The sequence below is a fragment of the Mus musculus genome, chromosome 13, assembly GCF_000001635.26.
Source record: "Mus musculus strain C57BL/6J chromosome 13, GRCm38.p6 C57BL/6J".
Classification (NCBI taxonomy): Eukaryota; Metazoa; Chordata; class Mammalia; order Rodentia; family Muridae; genus Mus; species Mus musculus.
In genome coordinates, this window is record NC_000079.6 from 108,391,883 (window position 1) to 108,409,816 (window position 17,934).

At 41.9% G+C, this 17,934-nt stretch overlaps 1 long non-coding RNA gene across 1 annotated transcript; it reads left to right on the top strand.

Annotated features, from left to right (window-relative positions):
- Positions 1–10,184: 10,184 nt before the first annotated feature.
- Gm41056 lies at positions 10,185–17,524 on the top strand. Its single transcript, XR_873943.2, has 2 exons — positions 10,185–10,448; positions 14,914–17,524. It is a non-coding gene; the product is annotated as a predicted gene, 41056 (long non-coding RNA).
- The last annotated feature ends 410 nt before the right edge of the window (positions 17,525–17,934 follow it).

Sequence of the window (17,934 nt, forward strand, 5' to 3'; positions counted from 1 at the left end):
GTCTGGACTCTCCCAGATGTCCCTGCCACCGGCTATGCTCTCCCTTTTATCTACAGTAAACCTTCTCCCCAGCCATACCTATGAACAGTCTTGTCCTTCCGTCCTTCCTCCCTCCCTCCCTCCCTCCCTCCCTCCTTCCCTCCCTCCCTTCCTCCCTCCCTTCCTTTCTTCTCTTTTTCATTCAGTCAACAGCCAGTGGAAATAAGAGGCCTGGCAATAGCTTTTAAGGCCTACCTTAGTCCATTTTGAGGTGATTGGCCCTAGCTGAATTGCATTCTTTGAGAAACTCAAGAGCCAAAAGGACTGAACTAAGTTGGATTTTCAGACACAAGAAACTATTATATGGTATGTATGTATATGTATATGCATTCATAATAAATAACTTGAGGTGTAATTTTTACTGCAGTAATTGAAATGATATGTTTAAGTCCCACCCCAACTCCCCAGCCCCTGTATATTGCTGAACAGAGATAACACCTGTCACTATTCTTGATTTTAAAGGGAAAACTTTTAGGATACTAAAAAACTTTTAGAGTATTTGTGTATTACTTTTTATCATAGTAAATTAAGGTTTATTTTTTTTTTAAATTACCTTTTCATGTATATGCAAGTGTGGTAGAATATGCCCACTGGTACTGGCAGGTGTGCATCGTCGTGGAGGCCATAGGAAACCTTGAGTTGTTTTCTCCATTGCCCTCCACCTTGTTCTTTTGAGACAATGTGTCTTACTGGACCTGGACAAAAGCTGGTAGCCAGCAAGCCCTTGGCATCCTCCTGTCTCTGCCCTACGCCCCAGCACTGAGGTTGCAAACAGGCATAGCTTTTCATATGGGTGGTGGGATTTAAACCCAGCCCCTCAAGTCTGTGAAGCAAAAGGCCTTCTCTAAGCCATCTCTCCAGCCCCGTGAACTTTCTTTCTCTTGCACATGGGGCATATCCTAGTAGTGAATCCAGCATTGAATCGAGTGGAGAGTGGTGCAAACGCAAGTCACAACACATCATAGTATACATTTAATACATGGCTAGATTCTTTAGTTAACATGTTGTGTGTGTGTATTTGTTTGAGACATTATCTTGCTGTGTAGCCAAGGCTAGTCTTGAGTATGCGATCCCCCTGCCTTTCTATTCCATGTGAATATTTTACGTCATGTTGTGGAACACAGTGCTCCCTTATGAACACTGTAGTTCGTCCCTTCTCCCCGCCCCCCAACCCGATCAACAAATTTTGCTTTTATTTCTTAATCTTATTTACTTTTTGACAGTGTGAACCGAAATGTGCTGGTTGTGTGGCTTGTTTGTACATGCAAATCACTCTTCTTTGATCTCCTTTCCTCACTCCTCCTCAATACTGCTTCCCTCTCTTGCTCCCTTCCTCCTCCTAAATTGCCCTCTGCTTTCATGACTTTCATGGCTTTCATGACTTCATACTTAACATCACTTTCTCTTGTTCCCTAACCCCTGTTTGGATTGCTTTCATTTCTACTTGCATGTTTTACACATACGCGTGCATACACACACACACACCTACCCATGTATGTGTGAGAAAACACATTTTTTATCTTTCAGTCTTCCCTCTTTCACTTGACATAATAGTCACAGTTTCAACTGTTTTCCTTTGAAAGCTATAATTTTGTTTTTCTTTACAGTTCAATAAAATTCCATTGTATGTATACATGCCGCATTTTCTTTATACATTTATATGTTGAAAGACGTCTAGTCCCGTCTGTATCTTACCTACTGTGAGTAAAACGGCAGTACACATGGGATGTGCTAGTATCTGGGTAGTTCGCTGACTCACAATCCTGTGTTGCAGTGCTCTAGCTGTATCATGTAGGAGTTCCTTTAGTCTCCTTTGGGGCCGATAGAAACGGTTGCCACCAGTAGCACCAATTTACATTCCTGTCTCTTGTGATTTCGTCTCCACTTCTCTACATCTACCCCTCCTTAGCATTTCTGTCATTGGGTCTTTGAAATATTTGCAGGCTGTTGCCTGTCCACCCTACCCGAAGTGTGTATTCAGTTTATCAGGCCAGGCTTTGATTAGATGATTGAGCTTTGACTTTTCATGGTTGAAACTCTCTACAGACCCTAGACAGTGTTTCCTCACGAAATGCTGTCCTGCCGAGCTTTCTGTTGCTGTGGTAGAACCATCATGATGGAAAGCAGCGTGGGGGGGAAAGGGAGGCCCATCACCTCACCTAAGGAAGCTAAAGCAGGATGATTTGAGGTTTGAAGAGCATCGGTGCTGTCTTCAGTAGGCAGCAGGCACGTTTATAAGTTCAGCAGAATGAGGAATACTCAGGACTTTAATGTTTCAGGGTTTGCCTAACTCACCGTTAGGCAATCTACCGTCCAATTCAGGGAGAGAAACTGAGAGTGGGAAGGTGTTAATAACCCTGTGGGATGCTGCGTTAGTTGTTTAGTGCATGTTTGTTTTGTTGTAGAAAATGTCGGTAAAGATCTTTTCCCAATCTGTTGGTTGCCATTTTGTCCTATTGACAGTGTCCTCTGCCTTACAGAAGCTTTGAAATTTTATGAAGTCCCACTTGTCAATTCTTGATCTTAAAGGATAAGCTACTGGTGTTCTGTTCAGGAAATTACCCCTGTGACCATGTGCTCAAGGCTCTTCTCCACTTTCTTTTTTTTTTTTTTTTTTTCCATTTTTTATTAGGTATTTAACTCATTTACATTTCCAATGCTATACCAAAAGTCCCCCATATCCACCCACCCCCACTCCCCTGCCCACCCACTCCCCCTTTTTGGCCCTGGTATTCCCCTGTACTGGGGCATATAAAGTTTGCAAGTCCAATGGGCCTCTCTTTCCAGTGATGGCCGACTAGGCCATCTTTTGATATATATGCAGCTAGAGTCAAGAGCTCCGGGGTACTGGTTAGCTCATAATGTTGTTCCACCTATAGGGTTGCAGATCCCTTTAGCTCCTTTGCTACTTTCTCTAGCTCCTCCATTGGGAGCCCTATGATCCATCCATTAGCTGACTGTGAGCATCCACTTCTGTGTTTGCTGGGCCCCGGCATAGTCTCACAAGAGACAGCTACATCTGCGTCCTTTCAATAAAATCTTGCTAGTGTATGCAATGGTGTCAGCGTTTGGATGCTGATTATGGGGTGGATCCCTGGCTATGGCAGTCTCTACATGGTCCATCCTTTCATCTCAGCTCCAAACTCCGTCTCTGTAACTCCTTCCATGGGTGTTTTGTTCCCAAATCTAAGGAGGGGCATAGTGTCCACACTTCAGTCTTCATTCTCCTTGAGTTTCATGTGTTTAGCAAATTATATCTTATATCTTGGGTATCCTAGGTTTGGGGCTAATATCCACTTATCAGTGAATACATATTGTGTGAGTTTCTTTGTGAATGTGTTACCTCACTCAGGATGATGCCCTCCAGGTCCATCCATTTGGCTAGGAATTTCATAAATTCATTCTTTTTAATAGCTGAGTAGTACTCCATTGTGTAGATGTACCACATTTTCTGTATCCATTCCTCTGTTGAGGGGCATCTAGGTTCTTTCCAGCTTCTGGCTATTATAAATAAGGCTGCTATGAACATAGTGGAGCATGTGTCCTTCTTACCTGTTGGGGCATCTTCTGGATATATGCCCAGGAGAGGTATTGCTGGATCATCCGGTAGTACTATGTCCAGTTTTCTGAGGAACCGCCAGACTGATTTCCAGAGTGGTTGTACAAGCCTGCACTCCCACCAACAATGGAGGAGTGTTCCTCTTTCTCCACATCCTCGCCAGCATCTGCTGTCACCTGAATTTTTGATCTTAGCCATTCTGACTGGTGTGAGGTGGAATCTCAGGGTTGTTTTGATTTGCATTTCCCTGATGATTAAGGATGTTGAACATTTTTTCAAGTGCTTCTCTGCCATTCGGTATTCCTCAGGTGAGAATTCTTTGTTCAGTTCTGAGCCCCATTTTTTAATGGGGTTATTTGATTTTCTGAAGTCCACCTTCTTGAGTTCTTTATATATGTTGGATATTAGTCCCCTATCTGATTTAGGATAGGTAAAGATCCTTTCCCAATCTGTTGGTGGTCTTTTTGTCTTATTGACGGTGTCTTTTGCCTTGCAGAAACTTTGGAGTTTCATTAGGTCCCATTTGTCGATTCTCGATCTTACAGCACAAGCCATTGCTGTTCTGTTCAGGAATTTTTCCCCTGTGCCCATATCTTCAAGGCTTTTCCCCACTTTCTCCTCTATAAGTTTCAGTGTCTCTGGTTTTATGTGAAGTTCCTTGATCCACTTAGATTTGACCTTAGTACAAGGAGATAAGTATGGATCGATTCGCATTCTTCTACACGATAACAACCAGTTGTGCCAGCACCAATTGTTGAAAATGCTGTCTTTCTTCCACTGGATGGTTTTAGCTCCCTTGTCGAAGATCAAGTGACCATAGGTGTGTGGGTTCATTTCTGGATCTTCAATTCTATTCCATTGGTCTACTTGTCTGTCTCTATACCAGTACCATGCAGTTTTTATCACAATTGCTCTGTAGTAAAGCTTTAGGTCTGGCATGGTGATTCCGCCAGAAGTTCTTTTATCCTTGAGATGACTTTTTGCTATCCTAGGTTTTTTGTTATTCCAGACAAATTTGCAAATTGCTCCTTCCAATTCGTTGAAGAATTGAGTTGGAATTTTGATGGGGATTGCATTGAATCTGTAGATTGCTTTTGGCAAGATAGCCATTTTTACAATGTTGATCCTGCCAATCCATGAGCATGGGAGATCTTTCCATCTTCTGAGATCTTCTTTAATTTCTTTCTTCAGAGATTTGAAGTTTTTATCATACAGATCTTTCACCTCCTTAGTTAGAGTCACGCCAAGATATTTTATATTATTTGTGACTATTGAGAAGGGTGTTGTTTCCCTAATTTCTTTCTCAGCCTGTTTATTCTTTGTATAGAGAAAGGCCATTGACTTGTTTGAGTTTATTTTATATCCAGCTACTTCACCGAAGCTGTTTATCAGGTTTAGGAGTTCTCTGGTAGAATTTTTAGGGTCACTTATATATACTATCATATCATCTGCAAAAAGTGATATTTTGACTTCCTCTTTTCCAATTTGTATCCCCTTGATCTCCTTTTGTTGTCGAATTGCTCTGGCTAATACTTCAAGTACTATGTTGAAAAGGTAGGGAGAAAGTGGGCAGCCTTGTCTAGTCCCTGATTTTAGTGGGATTGCTTCCAGCTTCTCTCCATTTACTTTGATGTTGGCTACTGGTTTGCTGTAGATTGCTTTTATCATGTTTAGGTATGGGCCTTGAATTCCTGATCTTTCCAAAACTTTTATCATGAATGGGTGTTGGATCTTGTCAAATGCTTTTTCTGCATCTAACGAGATGATCATGTGGTTTTTGTCTTTGAGTTTGTTTATATAATGGATTACATTGATGGATTTTCGTATATTAAACCATCCCTGCATCCCTGGAATAAAACCTACTTGGTCAGGATGGATGATTGCTTTAATGTGTTCTTGGATTCGGTTAGCGAGAATTTTATTGAGGATTTTTGCATCGATATTCATAAGAGAAATTGGTCTGAAGTTCTCTATCTTTGTTGGATCTTTCTGTGGTTTAGGTATCAGAGTAATAGTGGCTTCATAAAATGAGTTGGGTAGAGTACCTTCTACTTCTATTTTGTGAAATAGTTTGTGCAGAATTGGAATTAGATCTTCTTTGAAGGTCTGATAGAACTCTGCACTAAACCCATCTGGTCCTGGGCTTTTTTTGGTTGGGAGACTATTAATAACTGCTTCTATTTCTTTAGGTGATATGGGACTGTTTAGATGGTCAACTTGATCCTGATTCAACTTTGGTACCTGGTATCTGTCCAGAAATTTGTCCATTTCGTCCAGGTTTTCCAGTTTTGTTGAGTATAGCCTTTTGTAGAAGGATCTGATGGTGTTTTGGATTTCTTCAGGATCTGTTGTTATGTCTCCCTTTTCATTTCTGATTTTGTTAATTAGGATTTTGTCCCTGTGCCCTTTAGTGAGTCTAGCTAAGGGTTTATTATCTATCTTGTTGATTTTCTCAAAGAACCAACTCCTCGTTTGGTTAATTCTTTGAATAGTTCTTCTTGTTTCCACTTGGTTGATTTCACCCCTGAGTTTGATTATTTCCTGCCGTCTACTCCTCTTGGGTGAATTTGCTTCCTTTTTTTCTAGGGCTTTTAGATGTGTTGTCAAGCTGCTAGTATGTGCTGTCTCCCGTTTCTTCTTGGAGGCACTCAGCGCTATGAGTTTCCCTCTTAGAAATGCTTTCATTGTGTCCCATAGGTTTGGGTACGTTGTGGCTTCATTTTCATTAAACTCTAAAAAGTCTTTAATTTCTTTCTTTATTCCTTCCTTGACCAAGATATCATTGAGAAGAGTGTTATTCAGTTTCCACGTGAATGTTGGCTTTCCATTATTTATGTTGTTATTGAAGATCAGTCTTAGGCCATGGTGGTCTGATAGGATACATGGGACAATTTCAATATTTTTGTATCTATTGAGGCCTGTTTTGTGACCAATTATATGGTCAATTTTGGAGAAGGTCCCGTGAGGTGCTGAGAAGAAGGTATATCCTTTTGTTTTAGGATAAAATGTTCTGTAGATATCTGTCAGGTCCATTTGTTTCATAACTTCTGTTAGTTTCACTGTGTCCCTGTTTAGTTTCTGTTTCCATGATCTGTCCTTTGAAGAAAGTGGTGTGTTGAAGTCTCCCACTATTATTGTGTGAGGTGCAATGTATGCTTTGAGCTTTACTAAAGTGTCTCTAATGAATGTGGCTGCCCTTGCATTTGGTGCGTAGATATTCAGAATTGAGAGTTCCTCTTGGAGGATTTTACCTTTGATGAGTATGAAGTGTCCCTCCTTGTCTTTTTTGATAACTTTGGGTTGGAAGTCGATTTTATCCGATATTAAAATGGCTACTCCAGCTTGTTTCTTCAGTCCATTTGCTTGGAAAATTGTTTTCCAGCCTTTCACTCTGAGGTAGTGTCTGTCTTTTTCCCTGAGATGGGTTTCCTGTAAGCAGCAGAATGTTGGGTCCTGTTTGTGTAGCCAGTCTGTTAGTCTATGTCTTTTTATTGGGGAATTGAGTCCATTGATATTAAGAGATATTAAGGAAAAGTAATTGTTGCTCCCTTTTATTTTTGTTGTTAGAGTTGGCATTCTGTTCTTGTGGCTGTCTTCTTTTTGGTTTGTTGAATGATTACTTTCTTGGTTGTTCTAGGGCGTTATTTCCGTCCTTGTATTGCTTCTTTTCTGTTATTATCCTTTGAAGGGCTGGATTCGTGGAAAGGTATTGTGTGAACTTGGTTTTGTCGTGGAATACTTTGGTTTCTCCATCTATGGTAATTGAGAGTTTGGCCGGGTATAGTAGCCTGGGCTGGCATTTGTGTTCTCTTAGTGTCTGTATAATATCTGTCCAGGCTCTTCTGGCTTTCATAGTCTCTGGTGAAAAGTCTGGTGTAATTCTGATAGGCCTTCCTTTATATGTTACTTGACCTTTCTCCCTTACTGCTTTTAATATTCTATCTTTATTTAGTGCATTTGTTGTTCTGATTATTATGTGTCGGGAGGAATTTCTTTTCTGGTCCAGTCTATTTGGAGTTCTGTATGCTTCTTGTATGATCATGGGCATCTCTTTTTTTATGTTTGGGAAGTTTTCTTCTATTATTTTGTTGAAGATATTAGCTGGCCCTTTAAGTTGAAAATCTTCATTCTCATCAATTCCTATTATCCGTAGGTTTGGTCTTCTCATTGTGTCCTGGATTACCTGGATGTTTTGAGTTAGGATCCTTTTGCATTTTGTATTTTCTTTGACTGTTGTGTCGATGTTCTCTATGGAATCTTCTGCACCTGAGATTCTCTCTTCCATTTCTTGTATTCTGTTGCTGATGCTCGCATCTATGGTTCCAGATCTCTTTCCTAGGGTTTCTATCTCCAGCGTTGCCTCGCTTTGGGTTTTCTTTATTGTGTCTACTTCCCCTTTTAGTTCTAGTATGGTTTTGTTCATTTCCATCACCTGTTTGGCTGTGTTTTCCTGCTTTTCTTTAAGAGCCTGTAACTCTTTAGCAGTGCTCTCCTGTAAATCTTTAAGTGACTTATGAAAGTCCTTCTTGATGTCCTCTATCATCATCATGAGAAATGTTTTTAAATCTGGGTCTAGATTTTCGGTTGTGTTGGGGTGCCCAGGACTAGGTGGGGTGGGAGTGCTGCGTTCTGATGATGGTGAGTGGTCTTGATTTCTGTTAGTAGGATTCTTACGTTTGCCTTTCGCCATCTGGTAATCTCTGAAGCTAGCTGTTTTAGTTGTCACTGTTAAGAGCTTGTTCTTCAGGTGACTCTGTTAGCCTCTATGAGCAGACCTGGAGGGTAGCACTCTCCTTAGTTTCAGTGGGCAGAGTATTCTCTGCAGGCAAGCTCTCTTCTTGCAAGGCAGGTACCCAGATATCTGGTGTTCGAACCAGACTCCTGGCAGAAGTTGTGTTCCACTCACTAGAGGTCTTAGGATCACGTGTGGAATCCTGTGTGGGCCCTTGCGGGTGTCAGGCGACTCAGCTGGCAAGGTAGCCGGGGCTCGAGTGGAGTGGAAGGGGTTTGTGCCCCAGATCAAGCCCGGGTAGCCTGCTTCCCTATGTACCGCAGTCTCAAGTTCCACGCGATTGGATTGGGGTAGGCACTGTGTTCCACTCACCAGAGGTCTTAGGGTCCCGTGGGGAGTCCCGTGTGGACCCTTGCGGGTGTTGGGCAAGACTCTGCTGGCAAGGTAGCCCGGGGCTCGAGTCTCGAGTCGAGCGGAAGGGACTTGTGCCCCAGATCAGGCCCGGGTAGCCTGCTTCCCTATGTACCGCAGTCTCAAGTTCCGCGCGATTGGATTGGGGCAGGCACTGTGGTCCACTCACCAGAGGTCTTAGGGTCCCGTGGGGAGTCCCGTGTGGACCCTTGCGGGTGTTGGGCAAGACTCTGCTGGCAAGGTAGCCCGGGGCTCGAGTCTCGAGTCCTCCACTTTCTTTTCTATTAGTTTCAGTGTATCTAGTTTTTTGTAGAGTTCCTTGATCCACGTGGACTTGAACTTTGTACGAGGGGATAAGAATGGATCAATTCACATTCTTCTATATGCTAACTGCCAGTTGAACCTGTACTATTTGCTGAAAATGCTGTCTTTTCCCCACTGGATGGTTTTGGCTCCTTTGTCAAAGATCAAGTGACTGTAGGTGTGTGGGTCATTTCTGGGTCTTCAGTTCTATTCCATTGATCTACCTTCCTGTCACTGTACCAGTGCCATACAGTTTTGATCACAATTGCTCTGTAGTATAGCTTGAGGTCAGGGATGGTGATTCCCCCAGCAGTTCTTTTATTGTTGAGTATAGTTTTTGCTATCCTGGGTTTTGTTTTGTTGTTGTTGTTGTTATTCTAGATGAATTTGCAAATTGCACTTTTTAACTCTATAAAGAATTGAGTTGGAATTTTGATGGGGATTGCATTGAATTTGTAGATTGGCAAGATGGCTGTTTTTACTATATTAATCCTGCCAATCCATGAGCATGGGAGATCTTTCCATCTTCTGAGATCTGTTTCAATTTCTTTCTTCAGAGACTTGAAGTTCTTATTGTACAGATCTTTCCCTTCTTTGGTTAGAGTCATACCAAGGTATTTTATATTGTTGATGACTATTGTGAAGGGTGTTGTTTCTCTAATTTCTTTCTCAGCCTGTTTATCCTTTTAGTATAAGAAGACTACAGTACCTGACAAATACAGAGGTGGATGCTCTCAGCCAACCATTGGACTGAGCACAAGGTCCCCAATGAAGGAGCTAGAGAAAGGACCAAAGGAACTGAAGGAGCTGAAGGAGCTTGCAGCCCCATAGGAGAAGCAACAATATCAACCAACTAGACCCCCAGAGTTCCCAGGCACTAAACTACCAACCAAAGAGTACACGTGGAAGGACCCATGGCTCCAGCTGTATATGTAGCAGAGGATGGCCTTGTTGGCATCAATGAGAGAAGAGGCCCTTGATCCTGAGAATGCTGGATGCCCCAGTGTAGGGGAATGTAGGACAGGGAAGCAGGAATGGGTGGGTTGGTGAGCAGCGGGAGGGGGGTAGAGGATAGGGGATTTTTGGAGGGGAAACCAGGAAAGGGGATAACATTTGAAATGTAAATAAAGAAAATATCTAATAAAAAAAGAAAGAAAGAAAGAAAATGTCACCATATTCTAGAGAATCTAAAACAAAACAAAACCTAAAAGTAACTCAGGGGTTTGGTTAGGTCTCTTTCGTCCACAGCACGCCTCCTGCTTCTGCTGTCCCAGTGAGAAGATGGACAGCATTCAGAACTTTTTCTGAGGAGCAGAAGGGAGGCTCTCTCATCTATACATCACAAGCAACAGACTGCTGCCAGCCCTTCCTCCACCAGTCCTAACAGGAAGGTCTTCTGGAGTGGTATGTGCTATTGCTCTGTGTTTAGCAAAACAAATAAAGCTTTATTATTATTATTATCATTATTATTATTATTTTAAAAGAGGCCTAAGGGTTGTTTTCATGGAAATAAGTAAGCTGTAATTGGCATCTGTTATTGAAGTCCCTTTGTTTTGATTGCTGTGGACAGCATGGGAATGGAGAGGTCTTTTACTCACTATTTCCATGAGGGACTTGTGACCTTTGAAGAGGCCTGGCAAGGAAAGACTCAGTGTTAATTTACCAAGACAGCAAGGCTTGGCTGCTGAAAATAGTTATAGAGGATAATGCACTTCCTGACTCTCTAAGATCTCATGGTTCTAGTATGTCTGGAGCCATAGGCACTGGCATCTGTGCACCTGTATTTTAAGGTCGGGTGTGTTAGACTTAGCAGTTAGTAAACGCTCAGAGTCAAACTGTCGGGAGAGATTTTTAAAAATTAGAATCATGTGGCTGGAAACTACGTCACATGATGTCGTAATGACGAAAATCACACAGGAAGCAAAACACATGATATCAGACTTCTTGCTTAGTAATTTGCTTAATTTAAGAAAATTAAATCTGCGTTTCTGCTTGAATGACCATTGATGCTAAAGACAGTGCCTCACTATCTGGCCCAAGGCTGGTCTCAAGCTCCTGGACTCAAGTGATCCTCATGCCTCGTCTTCCTGTGTGGCTGGCTGACCTTTGAAAGGGTTTTTGGGTTGGGCTGGAAAGATGGCACAGTGGCTAAGAGCCCTTGCTGCTCTTGCACAAGACCTCGGGTTTGGTTCCTGGTCCCCACATGGTGGCTCCGGGTCCAGGGAATCTGATCTCATCCTCTGAACTCTGCATGTGGTGCACATAAGTACACGTAGGCAAAACTTTCATACACATAAAATAAATAAATATTACAGAAGAGTTTTGGTGCTTAGAAAACCATGTAAGTAAGAAACAGAAGATGACCAAGCCCGCTGGAGTCACCACAACTCAGCATTTTATTTCCATAACTGTCTGATTTCTGTCTGCATTCCTAAGCACGATGCCAGGTATCGTGAGAAAGAATTACTGCCTGCAGATGATGGCTCTAATTTCGGAAAGTCCCTCACTTTGCTTTTTCAGAGTTTGTACTTGGTGATGTATTAAGGCCCCAGGAAGTGTCTAATTTAGCTTATTTGACTTGTCAGAAGCCACAGTGCATCCAACAAGGGTGAATTTCCAAGCATAGTAGAGTTCTTCCTAATGTTAATAATTATTGTATCATATGGGGATGAGTAGTGATTTGTCCAGTGTATTTCCATAGCTCATTAATTGTGTGAAGATGGTGATGCCCTAAAAAAGCATCCATCTTTATAGTAACCGGAGTGCGTCCACTAAATCATCTATAAAAAAATGGGAGAAAAGAATAATCACCTAAGTTCAGCAGCAAATAATTTGGAAGAATTGTCTGATTACTGGGTTTTAAAATGAAAAGTTTTTTCCTGCATGTTCAGTTTGAGCAGAGAAAGTCTGAGGTAGGATACTGTGTCCAAGCCAGCCCTTTGCCTGAGCTCTTTTCTCTGCAGTCTGGAGGTAGCAGGGCTTGCCATCTTCATTATGATGCCTTGTTATAGGACTCAGACAAAATCACTGTTGTCATCTCTAAGTCAGGCGTGTTATCGTAAGTATGCAGATGGCCATCCGAGGCAAAGCATAGTTCTCCAAGTAATTCTCTTGGAGTTTCCAGTGCTAACATATAACAAACAGTTCGGAAAGCATAGCTGAGCTCTAAGATGAGAGGCAAGTTCATGTACAGTTGATATCGTAATAGAAGGGATAGTAAGAGGCTCTGTCTCAGAAGAGCTGGGGGAAGGAAGCCTTGGTCTCCTCTGTGGTGCAGGTATGCAGTGCAGAGGAGGATTGTGGGATTGTGGAGAGACTGGGGTAACTACTGCTCTGTTACTCATGGTCTTTCAGAAAGAGTGGGATTTGTAGCAGCCATATTGGTTGGAACAGAGAATTTGGGTTTCCGTGTGTAAGCTGCTAGTGAGCAGTTGGGCAAGTGACACTGTGTAAAGCACAAACTCTCCAAGCTTTGGTTAAGTGAGTTAATAGTATTTGGAGGTTACAAACCCCCCATGTTTCCCAGAACCAAGAAGGTATCAAGAAGTTGCTCAGAGTGAAGGGGTCACCGAAATGAGGAACTGTGGGGCCCATGCCACAAACGGTTTGACGTGGATTGAAACTGAATACTCTAGTCAAAGTGGCCAGCCATTGAGAAAAGAGGTTCAGAGAGACACCCGCTCACAAAGGCTTGAGCTGTAGTGTTTTCCTTGAACATCCACAGGACTTCCCCCTTGACCACAGTAAACCTTGCTGCACAGGCAGGGGATGTGGCCTTGGTCTGAGCAAACCTCACAAAAGGAGAATTAGTTTTCTTTCTCCATCTCCTTCCCTTCCTCTCTCCCTCAATAAGTTTATTTTTGTTAGAATTAATTGTGCACATCATTCGGCTTCCCTGTGCGAGGTCTGTGTGTGTTCGCACTGTGTATCATTATGTCACTGCTGTTCCTCTCGCTCCAGTCTTTCCTCCCTCAATCCTTCTAATTTCAGGTTTCTCTGTCTCTCTGTCTTCCTTTCTTCTTTCTTTTCTTCCATCTTTCTTTCTTCACTCTTTCCTCTAAAAACAAACAAACAAACAAGAACAACAGCAAAAGCAATTTGTGCATCTGTTGAGGCATCTAAGCTGATTCTGTGCCTCTACTTTCATCATCAGTGATGCTACAAACATGGCTGTTTGTTTCTTACATGATGTCTTGATGTCCTTTGGATGGATACCCAGGAAGGGTATTTTCCAGGGTAGCTGAATAGATTTACATTCTCACCAGTTAGTGTGGAGATGTTTTGGTTTTTTTTTTTTTTTTTTTCCTCCACATCCTGGTCACCAGCATTTGCCATTTTTATTTGTTACATAGTAGCCACTGTAACTGGGGAAATATAGAATCTTATTGTAGCTTTGATTTTCATTTCCTTCTTGGGTAGTAATATTGAACACCTTTTCAATTCCTGACTGGTCGTGTGAATTTCTCCTTTTGGGAAGTATTTAATCACTTGAGCATTTTTATAATTATTCATTTTTGCCATTTTAAAAAGTTCTTTATATATGCTGGTTATTAACCATCTGCCAGATAAATTATGCCACGGTGTCTCACACTGTGGTGTGCATTATTTGTTCTGTTGACTGTTTCTCTTGATGTTTGGAAGCTTTTTAACTTGATGTGTTCACCTTTGTCAATTCTTACTTCAGTTTCTTGTGGGTCTGGAGACCTACACAGGAAACTGTCACTTGTGTTTAATGATGTACAGTATCTAGATATCATGGTATCTGGACATGTTTTCTTTAGTAGTTTTGGATTTTACTTTAGGATCTTTGATCAACTTCAAGATTTTAAATTAGTGTGTATCAATCATAAAAAACAATGTGGCTCATTATGACATTTCACACATGTGTATAATATAGTTTGCTCCTATTCAACCCCCTACTACCTTCTCTTACTCCACCTTTCCCCTCCTGGTCCCCTTCCCTGGCTTGATTTTTGTGAAGGGTGAGATATGAGGATCAAGTTACAGTCATCTACATGCAGATATCCAAGGTTACCTCCCACCATCTTTGAAGAGACTGCTCTTTCTCCAATGTATGCTATCGATGCCTTTGACGAGACTCAGTGGGCTGCAGATATATACGCTTATTCCAGGGTCCTCTAGTCCATCCCATAAGTCTATATGATGTTTCTATTGTTTTGCTCAATTGCTTTGACTAGTGTGTGTATTTTGTGCTTTTATATAAACTTAGATTTTTCTTTCCAATTCCATGAACAAATATCATTGGTATGTTGATGGAAATAAAGTTGACGGTGGTGCGCTGTGAGTGATATTTCCTCTGAGACCAGGAGCACAATAAGGATGTCCAGTCCCTCTGCTCCTCCTCAGCCTGCAGAACTAGAAATTGTAGCTACAGCAAGTAGCCGAGAGCCAGAGATGAAATAGAAAGTCATACAAGTAGGAAAGCGAACAGCCAGGTTCTCCCTGGATCTCTGATTATATACATGGAAAAACCAAGAGACCATTTCAACTCACAAAGTTAGCAGAGTACCAGGACATAAAATCAACATGAAGATTCAGTAGCTTTTCAGTTCACCAGTTATAAATTTGCTGAGAAAGAACTCAAGAAGGTAATCCCATGTATAGTATAACATACATACTATGTATATTACATTATATGTTTCTTGAGCATTGTCTTGAGCATTGTTTTTGTCTAAGGCATTTTCAGGATTTAGTCAAACAGTCCAGTGCCAACACTGGCTTTGTTCTGTTCCTTCAGGATCACTTCTGTTGACACCAACGCCCTCAACAAAACGTATTCAAGCTGTAGGAAACCCCTTCAAAAAGATTCGTTAGCCCTCTGTTTAGTTAGACCCTTTTCTTTCTTCAGCTTATTGTGGAACCTATTGTGTGAGACCAAAGGCTTGACGATGAGAGAGAAAAAGAGATGTCTGCAACTCTACAAAGGAAAGCAGGCATGTCTACACGTAACTGTAGACAAGGGACTCAGTGTTGTATGCAGTACAGTGCTGAAGGGGAGAGGTAAGTTCTCTAGGGAAGCTGGCGGGAGATGAGAGTCACTAGAAGCTGTCATTTAAGATGACCTCTGAAGATGTGTTGTTCATCAGCAAGGAACGTAGTACGGACGGAAGGCACCTTTGAGGGAACAGGCTCTGGTGACCAGCAGAAACAATTTAACATCCCACATTTTCTAGCTAAGCGTGACACTTTGAAGTCTAAAGGGTCTTTAAAGGAATGGGCAGCAAGGGACTCTGAACTGTAGTGGGACAAAAGGACTCTTTTTTTTTTTTTTTTTTATTTAAGTGCAGATGCTTTTGAGCCGTGTCCATTGAGTGCTCTTTGGAATTCTGCATCCTTTCCAGGTAGCTGCTCCGCTATCTTTTCTCCTCCCAGTTTTTCGCAGGGCTCACTTGTGTTCATTCGCACCCATGTGCTGACACTGACTGGATCCAGGGCATCGCTGGCTTGCCGGTGCTGATGAACAGTCCCTGTTCTCTGTTTCGGATTCTTTTATTATTGGCTTTCATTTTGCTACCGGCAGCCTAATATCCCGTGCCCCTGGGTCTGTACTGTTCTTTTTCATAACGCTTAATGAATGTTAGAACCAGCTTCACAAATGCATTGCCTGAGCCTATTGCCTGAAGTGAGATGCTTTTAATATTTTCTCCACATGTGAACTCCGTGTTTCCCTTAGCCATTCTTTGATTTCCGTGTGGTTAATCTCTTGCTCCTGCAGGAAGCCTGGATCTTCAGTGATTTGCCTTTGGAATTCCGTGAATACATCAATCACAAGAAATGGTCTTTTCACCAAATGTACTAAGTTACATTTATATAAAATATACCCTTGTTTTATATCACTATTGGTGTTAGTGATAATTTTTGGGACTTGGAAAACTTGTCACCACAAAGTAACAAGTAGACCCAGTAGGCTAAAGATTGAATGACATGTGTCACGATGATCACTCTCAAGTTTAAATCATTGAGCCAGGACCAGGAGCCTCTTAAAAATGTTTGAGTGTGTGTGAGTGTGTGTATGTGTTCCTAAATGTCTCAATAAATAATGAGATGGACAGCTTTCAGCAGTACCCTGTACTTCTGAGACACTGGGCACAATCTTCCTTCCATAGGACACTAGGATCCGGTACTATCTTCCCTGTCATGTCACTGCTCATTCATGGTTCTGAGTAGAAGCTGCAGACACCTGTGACATTTCCAGGCTTCTGGTTGTACGTTTCTTTCTATTTCTTTACTGCCCTGCTTGACTGTAGTCACATTTGGGAGCACTTACATACTTGCTTCCAAAGTACAATTTTGTGTCTTTTTTTTCTATAGTGAATTCTGGAAGATTTTAAAAAATTAATTCTTTGAGAATTTTATACAATATATTTTGGTCATACTCACTCCAACTATACCCCCTAACTCTTCCCAGGTCTCTCCCCATATCTCTACCCCTACATCATGTCTTCTTTTTTTTAATAATTTAATAACTCATTGACTCCAATTTGTTCTGTCCATATACTTCTGGATGTGGGACCATCCGTTGCAGCATTATTGACCCACTAGCCATATCACCCTAAAAGAAAACCAACTCTCCCTTCCCCAGAATAAAGCCAGTGTCTATAATCATCTCTCAATTAGAGATGTGGCTCATGAACTCATTTTCACTCCATGCTAGAATTTTGATTGGATTGATATTGTGTAGGGTACTGCAGCTGCTTTGAGTTTGAGCACAGTGGTCTTATGTCCAGAAGACAGTTTTTACTTCAATCCTCCCAAACCTCTGGCTCTTCCTATCTTCTACCACCCTCTTCTATGATGGTCTCTGAGCCTTGGGTAGGGACTGTGGTATAGATGTCCCATTTGGGGCTGGTACATTTTCAGTCACCTACTATCTAAACTTTGACCAGTTAGGTGTTTCTGTCTTAGAAACTACTTACTGCACAAAGAAATTTCTCAGATGAGATCTTAGAGCTGAACTAAAGTATAGGTGGAGAAATGCCAACTTAGAAAGAAGGCAGTTTGATACTATGCCTACTTAGAAAAATAACAGTAGTAGGTGTACCCTGGGGCTCATGAGCTTCATGGCTTCTTGGTCAGATTTTTATCTGAAAAAGATGTGTATCTGATTGGGCATGTACGTCCTTTTGTGGAGTGGGCCTTAAATCCAATCATAAATGTGAGGAGCGGGTGTGGCCGCGGGCCCAAGATGGCGCCCAGGACTGCTGCCAAGTCTTATGACTAGACCTGACTTCCTCATATCCCTCAAGATAGCCACGTACCTTGAGCTGCATTGTGCAGATGCACCACGACGTAAGATCGGATGATGTGACGAATGTAGTCCTGAGCCTATGTGGACTGTGCCTATGTGGACTGGGGTGATGGGGAGTGGACTAGAGGGTATAAAGGGGGATGGCCAAGACAGGTCGGAGCAACTTTTTCCTGCACATTGTTAAGTTCCTGAATAAACTGCTTTGAGAAGGGAATCGGTTTCGTTGCTTCTTTTCTGCTGGTCAGAGATGGTAGCGACACATAAATTGGGTTGTTACCTCTATAACATTCAAGCCACTGTTGCAGTTCACAGGATTTGTGGCTAGGAAAGACATTGATGTTTCTCCCTAGCAGCCCATACAGCACATTTGGCGGTATGAAAACTACTTAGAAGGGAAGAAACTTCCCTATTATACCAGTATATGTAGTGTCTTCCACAACAGGGTCTTACCATCAACTTTTAGTGGGTAAGCAAGAGCTATGGCAATGTCTTATATTGTTTTGGAGATCTCTGAGACACCGCTGACCACCAACCTGAGGGAAGGTATCCAACATCTGGCACTGGGCCTTTAATTTGGTGATCTATGACTTCAGGGATGAGCACAATTTATGTAGGCTAACT